We start from the raw sequence: 18,371 nt of genomic DNA, 5'->3' as shown, positions 1-18,371 counted from the left end.
TTTTCATACAGAAGCAATGTGACATACATAAAACTTGAACTCAATTTTCAGTCATTTTGTTTTAAACTGGCCCTCAGTTGCCTGTGTGCTCCCTTTCAAGAGATTCCAAGTCAGGAGTATTATGGCTTATTGCAGCCTCCAGATCTTAATTTTGAAGGGATGTTTTCTATTTCTCTTTATAGCTTGGAAGGTGGTACAGGAACCATCCAGCCGGTCCAAGAACTGCCAGTGAAAATGCTGAGAATCCAATGATTGTCTCCTAAATTAAAGGAAATACGGTTAAATAAAGCTAAACAAACTGGAATGCTTCCAGGGTAAGCAGCCTATTGCCAAGCAGATTATGTGATATTATTCAACTTCTGCAGCTATAATGCCAGAGACGTGACCAATTCTAAAGGAAAAATAATCCACAGAGGATTATTTTACATGTTTGAACTATAAGCACCAGTAATCCATGTCAGCTGGAAAAAAATGGTTTAGTCTATGCCATGCACAAACACACATAAAGAAGACACATTTGAAAGCATCCAGAAGAGGTAGCAAATTTCTCGTTTTCCTATAGAATTAGTACATTTTGTGTTTAGTTGTTGAGTTTTTGTGTATATAACCTTTATTGAAACAGTACTAATTGCTTGATAGTTCCGGTAGTGCAGCTCGCCACTAATCATACATGAGAACTTCGGGCATCTACTACCCTGGGAGGTGATGTAGTAGGACAGAGAGCTGCTGCTGAAGATTTACTTATGAGTTATATGTCTTCCATAATCTCGAATTAGAATAGTTCTGCTGGGGAGTATAATCAAGGCTCATAGAAGAGCACTCCACAAAAATGGGGTTTTGTTACACATCCCTCTATGGGATGCTGTGAGAGCATTCCCTCTCCCAGGATCGAACTTGCTTTCTAGGAGGGAGGAACAGGAGACCTTCTGTGGAGTGTGAAGGACAGTTCCTGGGAAGTTCCTGGGCTTCTGGTAGGGGTGGGGGACAGGTCTGAAGCAAACCTATATCGTCTGTATGGAAAAGAACAGCGAGAGGAAGCTCTTCCGAGAAGACTGGGCCTTAGCCCAAGCTGTGGGTGAGGAAAGAAGTGAGGGCACAAAGGCAGAACTCACCACCAGTCCCACTTTTTCCTCCGGTGGGGAGCTGTGGATGCCGTGGCCGCTCCAGCAGGCAGAGCCGAGGCGGAGGAGTCGGGATCCGTGGCGTGCTGTCGGGCCCATCCCTGTGTCCCAGGGGGGAGAGCACAGCTGGGGGATGCTGACCAGACACCAACAGCTGCTGTGACAAGCTTCACCCTCCTTTCCTGCTGCCTACTGCTCAGACCTGTAGGATGCTGAGTATTTTCCAGTGAAAATAAGGAGTCCTTCTGCTTGTCAAGTCCCTTTATTTTTAAGTTGGATTCACGAAGCGCCAGCATAAACCAGACTATGCCTGGTAGATGCTGTCCTGGTGTCAGCAACAGCAGGAGCGTGTGCATGTGCCTGCGGGGTGGGAAAGCTCCTCGGGATCGCTGCAGCCACCTCCCGCGGGCTCCGAGGTGATGTGCTGAGCCCCCGGCTGGGAGGAGTCTGCCTGCTGCTGGTGCTGCGACACAAAATGGAGAGGTCTCTGTCCTCATACCTACTACAGCCTTACAGTTCTCCCTTTGCCTATATTCACAAGCACGTGGCTCTCCACACAAATTAGTTGCACCCCAAATTGTACTCTGAATTTCCCATGCGCCCACACATGCAGTTCACTTCCCACCTTCACCCACAAACTGATCCGACCAACAAATGGCCAGTCCCTGCTGCACATCCAGAGCTGGCTGGACCCTGGGCTTGGGTGCTGGGGCCCTGAGCCCAAGCAGAGGATCTGCTAGCCCAGGACCAGCACCGTGCTAACCTGGCAACTCAGCTTGCGGCTGGAGCTGGCTTGTAACTGGTCAGTTTTCACCAGCAGCAGCCGGGTGTTCGGCAGTCTAAGCACATCTGTGTAAAGTGTGCTAATAACGCAGCCAGAGGTTAAGAGGCAGGAAAGTAAATCGGCCTCTGCTCCACTGCAGTGTGCCGTTTCCTTCCAAATATTCCTAATAGATGGTATGTTTGTTACATGCAGACATGAAGATTTTCATTCAGTTTCATTAAACACGAAATGTGTTAGATTCCCTATTCATTTCTGTCTTAATACATTTTATTAATTTCTTCTGTGCTCTCTCTTGCCTTCAATTACCAAAGCCTGAAGCAGACAACCATGGGATCTTTCTTTAGGCTTTTCATCAGAATATATCCCCCAAGCTCACTTCCAAGAGAGCCAGCAACGCGGTGGTGGTGGTGAGAGCCTCAGCTTGAGTTTTTTGACAACGTGCAGAATATGTTAGCAAGGTGTGAAGAGCAAAGAGTTAGCAGTCTACACAAACAAACAATACTGGATCAGTGATTAAACAGACATGTCTGGCATGGATTTTACCAGTTCTGTGTTTTTGTTATCTCAGTAAATTTGCTTGCTCAATTTTATGGAGGAAAAGGCAACAGCCTTTTTTTTTTTTTCCCTGTAAATCCTCCCCTTTCACTAAATGTCCTACCCAGGTGTAACAAGCACAGAATTTGTCCATAAATAAATATCTGAGAGGCATGCATAAAGTAATTAGGGAGCAAAAGATTGATTTGCATTCATCAGCTGTGGCAATACCAGCTAAACATGCAATACAAAACTCTGAGCAACCACAATTCCTGAGCCATACCCTCTAACACCAAGAGGTTGTGCTAGATATATGACCCTGACTGTTTCAAAATAGCACTTTTCAGGTTCTTCTACTTGTTTTCATCTATTTAGCATTAGGAGGTCATGCCTTCCACAGACTTTATTTTTCTCTACAGTGGTGAGGATTAGAAACAATATAAAATTAAATGGAGTTTCTCCTTTCATCTTGCAGCTGTCTACCAGCACAGACCTCACAGAATTACTTTCTGCATTAAAATGAAATCACTGTTCTACGACAGCAACAGTGGCTTTCATTAATCTTAACAGGCTTGGCAATTGTTTTCCAGCTTTCTGCAGGCTTGCTAGAAAATGAGACAATCTTATTTTTCTAGCTAACCTTCAAACTGCTCAGCTGTAAATTCCAACCCAATCTTCTTACCCATTACCGTAGACCTCTGCTCACTGTAGTGCTGCACCCTGGCTTTCACAGCCAGGCTATGAATTTTTACATAGCATTGAACAGCATTTATCAGACTCTCCCCCAAAAAAGACTTGGCTGTTCTTGATTCAGCACCGGCCCTTTTGTTTCTTGCTTGGGCTATATCTCATCCCCTGCATAGTGCTTGGGGATGCCCAGCCTACTTTGGCACCTTTAATCACCTATAATCTTTCTTGCACTGCCAGCATCCCATACACCACTTACACACAGCTTCTGAACACTAGGAGTTTTCCCACATTACATTTAGATTTGGAAAGCTTTTTGCTATTCCTAGGTTTGTTATTGCTCCCTTCAAGGTGGCAGGAGGATTTCAAAGCTCTCCTGAGTACTTCTGGCTGGCTCGGATTATCCAGGATAATAATAATTATCCATCTTCTCTGCTACCTTAAAAACACATTCTGTATTTTTCCCAACATTTCTGATCCCGCAGGATAGTTCCTTGCTCTTTTCCTCTTTCAAAGCCCTGCTTTTAATAGTATTTGCTCTTTAGACTGCTACCTATTGCTCTTTAGACTCCTTATTTTAAAGAGAATGGAGGATTTATTATTGCTTACAGGCAGGAAATTATGACACAGAAAGATCAGCTAGATTCTCCAAGCTTGCAGGAGAACCCCAAGAAAGAGCCAGAAAAGGGAATGTCCTGAGTGAACTGAAGATGAATGCCTTCCAGACCGCCTCTCACCCTTGGCCTCATTTTCTTTAATGAGAAAAAATATAGCAGGGACAATTTCTAATGCTGCAACTTTCTTGCCACAGGTTTTATATTTGGAAGAAAATCAATTCTATTCCTACTGCTTGGACACATAAAATCTGTCTTCAATAAAATTAAATACATTTGATATTTATAAATGTGCCTGATATCAGTAATATTTTTTTTCCCTAGAAATTGCATATAAATAACGAATATAGTGGAATATAGAGGACTTGGTGGTGATTTTCCTCTTAGCCACTTCTTCAAATACAGAGCAACACATGCTCAAATTTGCAAATAGGAATTATTCTAAAGTCTATGTCTAGACAAGATTCAGTCTAGATGCATTTTAACATAGATTTCTTGTCTTTTCATTCTGAACTGTTATTGAAACTCTTGTTTAAGCCACAAGGACTCTGGGGAAAAAATGCTGGAAGTGTTTTTTTCATGAATGCGGCAATGGGACTTGGCCAAGCTGCCTTCCAGCATAACTAAACACGAGCATAGCACCACCGTACACAGGATCACCTGGGTCTCTTCAAGCCACGACCTGGGCTTTTTTGTGTCTTTGCAGTGCAAACACTGCCACCTGGGGACTGTACAGCTGAGGCTCATTGCAGTTTTAAACTAGATGACCTCATTAAATTTGGGGAAGTTGCTCCTGAATTACAGAAGCATATGAGAGAAAGGACCAGATGCTGGAATCAAATGCTGCATAATCCAGAAGACACCTTGCTCAAGAGTGTTACCAAAGCAGTCTTAATAACACTCAATTCAACATTACATTTTGAATAATAATAATAATAATAAGCTAATTATATTCTTTTTCCTTGAACATTTAACCAATCTTTGACATTCTACAGGTTGTTTCTGTTCAGAAGAAAAACTGGAGGTAGATACTTCTTTAACAAGATCCTTTAAAAAAAAAAACAGCTGAATAATTTTTGTCCTTGAATATAGACACAGCAAATTTATTGTTCATAACTCTACAACTGCTTTTATTCTGCAAATATATAAATAATAAATATAATTATATATGTAAGATATAAATAATGTTATATATTACTATAATATATAAGTATTATGAATATATATAAATGGTGTATGGTATATAAATAATAATAATAAAGTGTTCTTTGTCTCAACTCCAGCCTCCATTGGATACATCACCCAGACTTTTTTGAGGTGTCTATGTTAGAAGCATGGTCTCCATACATTCTTTCTACTGCATTTTGATTTCTTCTTTGTATAGCTCTTCCCTTCCCATCAGTGTGCATAAGATCTAAATCTACTGTGCAGGTGTCTTTCTTCCTCTACTGACTTTAAGAATTATCCAGTGACTGTGTTCCTAAGATACTTCGGTTAAATACTGATATTTAATGGGATGAACCTATGCCTGACTCAGAAGATCAATGAGACTTTCACAATTGATGTGGGCTTTCTGCAATGACCTAACAATATCTCTACTAATACACAAAAACTCAGTATTTCTAGATATTTTTGAATTTACCAGAAAGAAAGGCTGATGCATATATTAGTGAAAGCATTCCTTCAACATTTAACAAGCCTGTTCTGCATTGTGTGTATATATATTCACAGAGGGAGAAAATATGTTCTTGATTTGTCACTGTATTACTGTGAGAACAATACAAATAATACCACTGACATAAGGAAACATTGGATCTAGTTGCAAAGACTTGTAAATACTGAGGAGGAATACAAGGAAAGGAGGAGAAAGGAGGGAGAGGAGAACAGTGAGGAAGGTAATAAGAGATCTTGAGATCAGTGCCCACTGATTCAGTTCTTATTCTTAAATCTGTTTAATTTTAGAAATAACATTAATGGCATAAAGTCATTCTTTATCGATGCCTCACAGATCACTGTTAGAGGTTTAGCTTGGGCATTCAGGTACTGCAGAAATTGCAAAGCTGCCCTTTCAGTGATTCAGAGCCTGACTGCCAATTTGTAAGAGTTTGGGATGAGTTCACATCCGACTGTCAGAAACTCATTCTACATCCCAAAGTGTATTCATGGCGTACAAAAGCAGAGGAGCAGCTGGGATCAGCCCTCTCACTGTGTGACTGTACAAAGGGAGAAAGAAGTGAATGATTCAGTTTAGCATCATGTGGAGAATAAATACCTTTTGATTTACTGCCTGGACAGAGCACAGAAGAGAAAAGGTAGCAGAGAGGAAGTCAGGCACAAGAGAACCTCCTTGGTGGATAAGATAAGGACAATAAAATGTCATGTGCTTTGGTCAAGAGCAGAGCATTTTAAAATGGGTGACGTGACGTACTTCCAGGTTTTGAATGAATGCTCTGATGAGGAAAACTCCACCACGTGGGATTTACATAACAAGGCCTCATTGTCTCCTGGAGTCTAGGTAAGTCTTGCTGATGATACCAGAGGACCAGAGAAAGCTTGGTATGCCATTACCTAAACCTTATGAGTAGGGTGTACTGGTCTGGGCTAAGATAGAGTTCATTTTTTTTGGAGTAACTGCTCTGGTGCTATGTTTTGGACTTGTGATAAAAACCATGTTGATGACATACCAATCTTTTACTTGTTGCTGAGCAGTGCTTACACAGAGACTGCTCCACCAGCGAGGAGCCTGGGGGTGGACAAGAAGCTGGGAGGGGACGCAGCCAGGACAGCTGACCCCATTTGACCACAGGGATATCCCATACCATACAATGTCATGCTCTGCAGTAAAAGCCGAGGGAAAGAAGGAGAAGGGGAGCACATTCGGAGGTAGAGTGTTTGTCTTCCCTAGAAACCATTCCATGTGACAGAGCCCTGCTTTCCTGGAAATGGCTGAACATCTGCCTGCTGACAGGAAGTAGTGATTGAATTCCTCATGTTGCTTTGCTTGCACACACGGCTTTTGCTTTACCTACTAAGCTGTTGTGATCTTGACCCACGAGTTTTCTTACTTTTGCCTTTCTGATTCTCTCCCTCTTCCTGCTTGTGGGGGAGAGAGCAAGCAGCTGTGTGGGGCTGAGCTACTGGGGTTCAACCACAACAGAAGGGTTACAGGTGACTTTTTAATTTTGTCATTTACTTTAAGCTTAGGTTGATCAAGGAGAGTAAAAATAAATGGGCTGAGAAAAAAAAATGTGTAATATATGTATACAGTGGTCTATGTTGAAATGAAACATATTCAAAAGCACAAAGCTTATTAATTACTATTGAATCTTCTGTTGCTATTTTAATACTTATCAAACTTTAAATTTAACTTCATAGACTCATCTAGGTTGGAGATGACCTTCAAGATCATCAAGGCCAACCATCCACCTGACCTACCAAATCCCATCACTAAACCATGTCCCTTAGGGCCATGTCCACACGTCTCTTGAATTTCCACCAAAAAATTTCCACCAAAATCTTGAATCTCCACCAATTCCCTGGGCAGCCCGTTCCAATGCTTGACCATTGCTTCTGGCTTTTTATCATGTCTTTATTTGTTTAAAAATCCTCAGGTAATTTTTTGCTTGAACTGTTTTGCTTTGCTTGTAATTAAAAACCTCTGACAATTTTTGGTCTTCGAGACCCATTTCCTACTGTAGATGGCACTAAATCATTGCGCAATACAAAGCAGACTCATTTTTACTTACGTCTGTTTGGGTATACAGTGACTTTGCTCTGTTCTCCTGAAGGATAAGATTTTTATCCACCTCAGTAAGTAGTTTGAAAAACAACTTAAAACTTGTTTGCAACCAGGGACAAAAATATTCTCTGCCATACTTTTGACTGATGCATACAATATACAACATTTTTGTTCTGGGAGCTCAAACCATACAGTCAACTGGTGGAAAAGCTGGAATACAGAGATTACTTGATATATGTCTAGGCTAGGATTCCTTCCACTACCCTTGCACACCCAATTGAGAGGGTTGTCGCGCACTGGAACAGGCTCCCCAGGGAAGTAGTCACGGCACCAAGCCTGTCGGAGTTTAAGAAGCGTTTGGACTGCGCTCTTAGTCACATTGTCTGAAGTTTTGGGTAGACCTGTGTGGTACCAGGAGTTGGACTCGATGATCCTTGTGGGTCCCTTCCAACTCGGAATATTCTACGATTCTATGATAAAGTCCCTGTTCAAAGTCTGATCCTCTGAATGGTCCAGTGCTGTCAGACTGCTCTCGGATGTGCTGGGGAGCTGGCAGGCAGTCTAACAGGCAGGGCAGTGAATGTGGCTCCTGGGGCAGCGCAGAGGTAATTATAGAGGACGCTGCTTTCTGTTTCTGGCTGTAGCTGTTTCACTGAAAAGCAATTACTTTTGAGAAAGGCAGAGGGTTCTGCAAGTTCTTTCAGCAGATATTTCAGTATACGGTAAGGACTCAAACTGGCTCCTATCTTTATTTACTATCACGAAGATAATCAACATATTGTTAAATTGTAGAAGCAATAAAATGCTGAATTCCTCTGAAAATATTCTACTTTCATAAAGGGCTTTGATTTCAATATGTGGATTCATCCTGCATCCACTGATCAGTAACAATGTTGTGATCAATTTTAGTGGGACAAAACCAGCTTTTCATCACTTCACTTGAGACAAGAAAATTTCAAGACTTTACGCTTAGTGTATTTAGCTTATATCTGCTGTTTAAATGGAGATGAGACTCCTTCATTTTTCTGTGGGGAGCTGTAAGAGAGCTAAGTACTATTTATATTTTTCCCTTGGAATCTGATGAATAAGCAAATGATAGTCTAGAGTCCCAGCTGGTATGAGCTGGCATTGTACAACTGAAGACAGTGGCACTGGGCCAACCCAGACGGAGGGAGGAGATGGCCCATGGTATGATTGTTCAACAAACTGCATTTTGGACAAGACACAAAACAGATCCCAGTGACTGGTAGTTATTATTTAGAGTCATTCTTGCAAAAGCAAGCAAGTCTTAGTACCATGATTTGTCCAATTTGGACAAATGCACTGCCCCTACTTTTAAAATCACTCTACTTACTGTTCTTTTTTCGATCAGCTCCCCCTCAACACATACATTTTTGGCTTGTTCTTCTGCTGCAGATAGGCATCACAAAGTAATTGTCATGTTCAGCTCTGGAAAATGGTGTAATTCTGAGGTCCTGTCCAGAGCCAGGTCATTAGTTTCTCTGAGTGATCTTTGACATTTTTGTCTTCTGCCTGCACTGCTCATTTTAATGCCCAAACTTGGCTGCAAAGAATTACTGACTTAAGGCAAATTCTGCCCATAGGAATGCAGGGGCATGCCTCCACTGTGCAGCAAAGAAATGCAGAGATTTCGGAGCTGGTAGAGATGATGTTGGCTCTGGAACTCTGTAGAAAGTGAAGTACAGAGAAAATCAGACACCAAGTGGGAAAAATATCAGGAATTGACACCAGTTCCTTTCTGTTCCACAATATTGTAAAAGGAATTGGTGCAGTCACTGTCCCAACAAAACCTGAGAGGCGCTCTCTACTCTGAAACACCTTTTTCAAAGGCAGGTTCGAGAAAAAGACTGGCTTCAAGCAAAGCTGGTCTTACTAAGGTACGTTTTGGCACATCAGGATCCTTTCTGTTTAAAAGGCAGAGCCCGAGCCAAAAATAAATGTACATGTGGTGGGAAAAGCAATGAGTAACAAGGCAACTGCCATATGCAGCACAGCGAGCGGTAACAGCGTACCACTGCTCGTAAGATTCATAGCAGAAGTTGATTTTAAGGAGGGATTTGAAAAAAGCCTTTTGCACAGATCTCCTCCCATGTACATGGGATGGCCTGGGGCAGAGGATGAAAGTGCTTGAGAGAAAACAAAGATCAGTGTGCAATGAATGCTAACTTCAAAGGCAAACGGGGAGGGCGGAGTCAAAGGCTTGAAACATAAGCAGAACCAGACTTTCAACAAATTATTAACTTAAACCACTGCGATGTTCCATCCATTTCAGTTTGCTGCATTCAGGGTTGACTTTATTGGTTAGATCTATACCTATACTCTGTATCCAAAGGCCCTTGAATCGTCAGTCAGCATAGAACTACATCTGACACAACCTAAAACTACTTAAAAGGGGCTCCCAAGGCAACCACCTCATTTAAGTAATTGCTGTAACTCCTCCTGCTAGCTTGAATGCTTTGCAAAGGATATATGCATACTATGTATTGTGTATATATATATATATATATGTACGCAGCATGCCAGTGCAGCAAATGCTAATCCATGGTTGTCATGACTGGGGGTTACAGTCCCTCATCCCCCAGAGTTAGCCTGTGAAGACAGTAGGACCCCACTACAGTGTATAGAAGTTCATATGTGACCTTCTCAGGTCTCATCTTCATATTTAAAAGACTCATCAGAATCTGAGTGTGAATATTTGTTTGGTATTCTATCCACTTTTCCTCCTTTTCTCTCCTAAGAGGAAACTCTGCTCACACTCTTGATGTTGCCTTGGATCTCACAGTAGGAGTCATCGGTTGTCATTAACTCTTGATTATTAGCCATAACCTGATGATAACATTTCATTTATCCTTGAAATGCCTTGTGGCTCAGTGTGGAATTACCAGTCTCCGTGTCAACATCAGCACCACCACTGTCACAAAACACAACATCGGTCAGTACCTGCTGTGGTACAGCCAACTCTGGTCTCTCAAGCTCCTGTCAACCAGAGGCCCTCTAAGGCAAAAAATCCTCAGTCAGTGCTTCATAGATTCCTCCCTCCTTGCACAGCCTTGGAGTAGCTCAGGACATGAACTTCTAATGAATTTATTTTCCTTCTCAAATTCTCCTTCTCATATGGAGGAGGAAAGCTAGCCAGCTGTCTACAGAAGCACCATCAGCTGGGGGTGAATTAGGTGCCTTTCTAAGAAGCCAGCTGCTTTTCAAGTCAGAGAGCCACAGACTAGGCAGCAAGCAAGGAGTTAGCACTGATGGTGAGGGAAGGAAAGCCACATTCCCCCAAAGATGAAGGACACACAACAAACAGAGGAAACAGAAAGTGGCAGCGGCCCCTCCTGTACTGGGCAGACCTGAACTGTCCTGCTCTGTCCTGCTCTGCCAAAAGAAGGTTGTTCAAATTCCTGGAAAGGGAAGTGAAGCTTTGCCAGCTCACTGATTATTTCCTCATGCTCTTCAACCATGGGAGTGCCAAGGATACTGCTAGGAGAAAGCCTGAATGGATCAGAAGCAACCGCAAGGTGCAAGGAGCAAAGGTGAGGCAGTAGGGGATTCTGCTTGTACTTTTTTTTCTTCTTCCAGTTCTGAATTAAGGCCAAGGAAGTGAGACATGCATCTTAGAAATGTGTATTCATCTGCATAAATGGTAGCAGCAGAAGGACCTCAGTTCTCTAAGAACTGGAACACTTTTCTACAAATTACTGGGTAGGTGTTCAGCCCACCTTGTACAGAAGTGGGGACAGTATCTTTGCTTCAGCCAAAGTGTCGTCAGGAGGATGGGAAGGAGAGTGAGCAAATTCCCTGAACATCCCAGATATTCACACATTAATGCAAGAAACACGGGAAATAAATGAGAAATGGTAGGAATCTTAAATACAATAACCAAGTTACAACTCAATTAGCACAACCAAGAGTTACCGTACCATGTCACCAGAATGTTAACATACCGGTAAGGATAAAGAAGGAAATGCAAAAGAGCGTTGAATTCACAGGACACTAAGCATGCAAGATCATGCAGACAGGGCTGTTTGACAGCAGCTAACAGAATCCACATTTTGAAATAACAGAGACTTAGCCTTCTGCACATATTATAAGCGAAAAAAGATAGAGAACAGATTGTCCAGCTAACTCTTGGAATGCGTTGGTGATGTGTTTATTAAGAATACAGCTAGAAGGGAGCTCGTTCTCCATTTGATTCCAAGCAATAGAGAGGAACCAGTGAAGAATGTAGAAGGGAAAGGTGACCTTAAGGGGAAATAAGTGTTCCTGGTTTTCATGGAGGAAGAGAAGAACAGTAAAATAAAGGTAATTAACTCTGCTTTCCTGAAGTTCAACAAACTCAGAGATCCTATGGAAACTACGCCTAAGGGGAAAAAGGAATCTCAGAAAATCGGTGCTTCCTTAGAGGAATAGTATGAATGGCACAGTTGAAAGGTAACCCACAGTGGAGAAAGACCAGGAAATGCATGTAACAAGAAATTTTGCTGATTGTAAGCAATTCTTTAGAGTGCTCAGCTCTCTTTAGGGAGGGTAGGAGATCATCACGTTGATTGCTTTTTTTGAGGTTGCCTCTCCTTCTGCACACTAGCTACCCTGCCTGCTGCTCTCACTTGGCACTCCAAAGACTTCCAGCAACTGAAGGTGCTGTTAGCATTGCTCTTTCACTGACAATGACAGATTGCTTCAATTTGGTCCTAACCTCACCTATTTCAGAAACCAGACTCACTCAGTCTTGTCCAGACAAGCTCAGCTTGACACCAGCTTCACCACCTAGGTTTTTTGCTAAGGCAATAAAGTAGCAATATTAACTTTGCAACATTGGTCCATCATTGATCAAGCAACATCTCAAGACGGCTACCAGTGCAGTAACTTGAATCCAAATAACAAGCTTTACATACATGTCATCATTTCTTGCTTATTGTATCATGCATTCTCCCACTGCTCATCTACTATCATCTTGCTAGCATGAACTTTCTACTCAGTTTATCCATATGTTAAGCCCAGACAAATTCCACTAAGTGCTACAAATTCAGCCGATGCTATATAACTTCAAAAGTTGTATCTAGGTTCCCAGGGATAACTATTTTTAACATCAGCAACTGCACTTTATGTCATACAGATCCAACTGGGTTGTAGCAGGGTCTACCTAGACAGATAGCTTGTAGGAGGGACCTGTTCTGGGACATACATATTAAAAAAATGTTGTCCACATGTTGACCTTTGCTCAGCATGTTGCAGAAGTTGGAAAGTGCTCATGGCATGAGGCAAGAAATTCCAGGAATAGAAAGGCACCATCTCATAGCTAAGTGCTGTCCTGGGAATCCAACCTTGCCTTTGCCAAAAATTATAATGAAATAATGAGCTGATCACTTAAACTTTTCATAAGTTGTGGTTAGCCATTTGCTCCTCATGTTCTGAGTGCTTGACGTGAAATCTTGGTGCCAAATTTGCAAAAGGGCAGACTCAGAGCTGCAACTGAACTGAATGGGAAACGTACGCTGAAGGTAGCAAGTGCTACAGTACTGTTAAGTACCCACGAGAGCCTGTGTACCCCCACTGGGCCCCCACAATTTGCAGGTTCCCCACCCGCATAATTCCGTGCCTCACATTGTAATCTACAGGGTGGACTTAATTGCTCTTCAAAAATTCATTAGTGTTTGTGTAGCATTTAGATGCACAGAAAGGGCATTAGGAAGTTAGTAACTGCATTTAAAACAGAGGCTGAAGACCGTGCAGTGAAGTAGGCACAGTGCCACTCTTTGAACTGTGGGGAGAGATCAATATATTGAGTAACTGTTCATTCAGTGCTCATCTCACATTGTGCACACTGCTCACAGAAATGGGTCCTGTGGAAAAAAAAATGTGATCATTTGATAAAGTACTAAGTGGCAGGAGAAGACCAGCAGCGCAGACATCTGCAGCCAAAGCAAGCAATTGCATTCATCAGCAGTGGTTTGGGTTTGGCATCTTTCTCTACACTGACAAATTGCAGAGAGCATTTACCAGGGAATGCAGCCACAGGGCAGCTGATTATACCCTCACCAAGAGCATCAGTGACACTACCATCAGTAACAACAAACTGACCACAAATTAAAACCATTTTAAGGACCCAACTAAAGGTTAATCCAGATGACATTTGCTTTACGAGGAGATAATGTTCCTTTTAGGACTTGCCTTGGTGATCAGAGGTAGAAATTTTCCCTGTGCGTGGGCACAAGTTAGCTGCATAAAGGTCACACAGGTGAGATGGTTAATTTTGTGTGCTTCAATTTGAGATCTTAATTGTATCTCCCAATGTCAGTTTGTCTTCCCCTAAACACGATGGCCACGGGCTGCTCAGCATTGTCATCCCACTGGCTTCACAGGCCGGCAGTTTTGTAACGTTCAGCCTCCTGGCACAGATCGCCACCAACCTTGTCTTCACTTCCCGAGGTGCCGGCCTGTCCCACAAACACACCTCTGCCCCAGGCCTCCCCTCGCTAACACAGGAGTCTAATGCCAGGTCTTTTCCTCGTGTCTCTTCAAAGGCCCATGCTGTACGTATATGTTCTGCCACCTGCCCCAGGGAGGGCGTATTTAACACCTCTGCCAGAGTAATCGTTTGGATGCAACTATTTCACCTCATCAAACTTGCCAGGCTTCTCAGAAAGGGTGTGTCCGTGCCCCCTAGCTTTCCTCACCTACAGCTGATGGGGAATTTCCTTCCTCACAGAAAAGGCAGAGATCCCGCAGCAGCTGGTCATGCGGCAGTCCCCATCCCAGCTGCCCCACAGCAGCGTCTTCCCCTCCTGCAAGCAGCAAACAAAATCCTCTATCCTCCCTTTCTCTTCTCTCCTGCCACAACACTGGGCTTTCCTCATCTCTGCACAAAGACCTGGAGACTCAAGGACAAGGAGAAATAGCATATTGCTGTCATTGCTCTGCTCCCACGCCACCCATTTCACGCAAGGAAGCACAGCTCTTGCCCTGCTATCGCTGTCTGTAGAAATCCAATTATTGTACACTGCACATCAACTCCAGTCTGCTCTGGGAGGGGCGATAGGATGATGTACAACGAGCAATGTGCATATAGGTATGGTGAATACCCTTCTGGGAAATTTTGAAGGAGGCAGTGATAAAAGCTCACATAGTAAGAAAGAAAACAAAGAATAAAATTAAAGAGTTAGTAATAGTCCGTATCTATATATTTGCAGAATCTCACTGTTCATCACTGATAAAAATGAAGCTTTCTTGGCATACGCATCAATCTTCAATCTATTTTTTCAGCCCCTGAGGATGTACTCATTGTGAATTAGCTACCAATAAAGAGATAACACTTAAAAGTATTCTAAGCTTTTCTTTAGCTTGAATTACTGCCCTAAGTGCCATAAAATTGAAACTGAAATACACGCACTGTGAAAAGTCACGATATATTGGACTTTAAGGACTCGATGTGTAATGCTAGGAAGTCACACTTCAGATGGCTGTGAATATAAAGGTGTTGCTTACAGGAAGACAGAATTGCATTCACTAAGTAATGCAGCAAACAGTATTTCTGTATTGGGCACTCAGGTCTAACTTCTGCAACATGTGGTGTGATCCAGGTCTCACTGAAAATTACACGCATCCAGATGTCTCAGTGGTTTGCAGGAGGCTCTCTGTACCTTGCATGACCATAACTTCCAGTTCATTTGTAAATTCTCTAGAGCATGTACTGTAATCTGAGTTTGGCCTACCATCCAGCAACGTGGGACCCCAGGTTTGGTTAGGGCCTCCACATAACACAGCAACACAAATACCTCATTAATAATGATAATCAGCAGACACACACATTTGGAATGAAAAGAGAATGGAACATCCAAAAGTCTGAGAAATGAACTGTGGACAAAAAATGAATCAATATAAGTGAACTTTTTTTTTTCCCCAACTGTGTTTCATCTTCAATATACTTGGATTAATATCCAGAAAGTATTTCAAAGTTTGAGCTTCCCAGTGCAAATGAAGGGTAAATGAACCGCAATAGACTTTTGGGTTGGTTTTATTTTTAATAAGTGGTGACACATAATCAATTTTTCCTACTAGCACTCTTGATTTTGGAGATAAAATGAAATGTACAGAGATTATCATCAGTAAGTATTTCACAGAAGTCTCTGCAAAAAAATGAATAAAGCACTACATCATTCTGTATGAGCAGAGATACTGAGAACTGATGCATGGCTCAGACAGTATCTAAGTCTGGGCTTTGTTTAAAGAGAAGATGTCCTTTTACAATATTTAAGGCATGTGAGATTTTGCTCATTAGGAGATCAATTATATTAAATCAATCAATCTGAACATATCTAAATCACACTGAAAATTGAAGATCAATTTATATCTGAGAGCGCTGTGTGAAAATTATAATTATGTGATCAAGGAGGTGACGTGTGCGCAATATGCACATGCTCTGGGGGTGTTTGTCAGATGGTGTGAAACTCTTACCTCCCATCTCAGAAAACACATTTACCTGCACATGAACCCAATTAGCTTCCATTTCCCACTCCCCCGCAGCAAGGTTTGTATCTCAGTGTTTTACAGCCTGTCTCCTGCACCAAGATCTGATGTGTCAGAGGGAGCTGGTCAGCTTACTCTTGGCTGGCTTCATAATTGCCTACCACGTGAGACCACACAGTCCTCAGAGACAACAAGACTGCACTGCAGGCAAGGGGTGACTGCTGTGCTTTAAAAAGTCTGAAGCAAAATCACACGGTGGCCTTCCTCACTTCCAGCCTGACAGATGTCTCCCCAAGTCGTCAACCAACACACCATTTGTCTCCGAGACATAAGCGAGAAGGTTTAGTTTAGCTACCAGAAGGGTGATTATTGCCGAACAAGATCTTGGCACTTCAAGCTAACCAGCCATTTTGATTGCACTCTGCTTTATGATATTAGAATAAGAAAAAATGCTAACAAAGCAAACATTCAGCCTGCAAGACTTCTTTTCCCTCACTTCCTCACATTTTTACTACTTGTAAGATTATGAGCCAGGCTTGCTAGAAGAAGAATGGATTTTTTATCTATCAGAACTTTGGCAACAAATCTATAACTAGTTCACATCACCTGGAAACCAAGCTGGCATGCTATTTCCCCTCAGTCCAAAAGCTCTGTGACCTGCATCTTACTTAACTTCAACTAATTCTTACTTCTATGCTGATCTCAGTGAAGCACTGAAAATTGTAACAAAGATATTATAACTTGTGGATGATATACAGAAGCATGTGTCGTCTAATATGGCTGATATTTAAGTACCTTGGCTGCGACCATTTCTCTTAACAGGTATATTTAAGTTAGCAATTTCACAAGCACTAAAGCTATTTGCAGTTTAGTTTCCTATAGGTGTCTGTGTCTTGGTTGACTTTGATGGCTAAAACAAATGAAGCCTTTTCAATACTTGCGGCATTTATAAGGACCTGAATGAGAAACAGACCAATGAGTACAAAAAATTTAGTGCAGGGCTAATAGACCTAAAACCATATGTGCACAGACAAGCAATACGACCACGAGCCACATTTCTATAGAAGAACAGTGCAAAATCAAACTAAGCTAAACACTAATTTAAGTGAAATTCAATGCATGTGGTACATAGTAGTAAGGACTGGGAAAGTGGGTTAGGGCAGGCTCAAGAAGAGTCAGAAATAGAAGATGAGAAGGCTCTAGCAGACAACGGTTGAAGAGACTGAGCCATGCTTGCTAGTCAGGTTGATTAGCTCTCTGGACAATGACAGCAGCTCACACAGACATAATATTTACAGAATACAGTCTCCTTTGAACAGATACAAGCATAACCTTGAGAATGTGAACTTATCAAAGTGAGATTATAAAAACTCCCTTATCTCCCTCTGGTACTGTGAGGATATGGAAGTCAAAAGCTTTGATTCTCTCAGATACTACAATATTGAAGACCATATAAATAACTGACATGGTTAAACAACCAAGGAGAACAATATACAGTTCATCAGCCCAACTGTTTCTCCACCACTTTTTAGGCTGAAACCAGTTAAAGACCAGTCTGCAGCATGGCCGAATGTATCAGAAATTGTTTTTTTCTTAGCTTCTTGGTAAGTTGCTCAGCAGTCTGGAATGTTATGCCAAGTGGTAGTTACGGAGCTCTGCAGCATTTAGGAAACCTAATTACAGAGATGGTTGGAGGACAGGGTGATGCCAAGTGGGAGGAAGGCTTTCCTCCAGAAATGCAGTGTCAGCAGAGCCAGGAGGGCACATAATTGGTCAGAGTTTGCCCTTATCAACCAAGAACGATCACGGATGTGGCTTTCAGCCTGCTGAGTATTTTCTGCCATGAGAATTAATCAGATTTTTGGCCTGTGCATGAAGCTGTTCTCTCAGACCTTCTCATATATAGATGTATGGTGCTTGGTGCTTTTAGAGAGCACAGGTGATTTGGATTACTTAAATAGTTTATTGTTCTAATAAATCTTTGAGACTTATTTTGGTCACTTTCTCTGATTTAGAAAACTGTGATTTTACAGGCATAGTGGCTGATTTATTTATTTATTTATTTATTTTAATCCTGAATATACATCTTTCTACATGCACCTTTCTTCGAAGAAAACATAACAGGAGTGGTATCAGCAATAGTGGAAAATACTACAAACCGTTTTACTACTGACACCTACTTTCACCCAGATATGTGAAATATTAATTAACAATGTGAAGAGGTATTGGAAAGCAGGGAGGTGGTGAGGGTTTATTTCCAGGTGAACACAGTACATTTTATTTGGAAAAGTAAAGCTGGAATCTGATTGTTGCCTGCCTGTAACAAGCTCAAAGGGGGTTGGAAAAACAAGGAGCTAAGCTTATTCTTGCTATAAGCAGCTTAAGGAAGTCTCGAGGACAAAGAACGT

The sequence above is a fragment of the Cygnus atratus genome, chromosome 5 (genome assembly GCF_013377495.2).
Source record: "Cygnus atratus isolate AKBS03 ecotype Queensland, Australia chromosome 5, CAtr_DNAZoo_HiC_assembly, whole genome shotgun sequence".
NCBI classification, from domain to species: domain Eukaryota; kingdom Metazoa; phylum Chordata; class Aves; order Anseriformes; family Anatidae; genus Cygnus; species Cygnus atratus.
Note: the sequence above shows the minus strand (reverse complement) of the source record.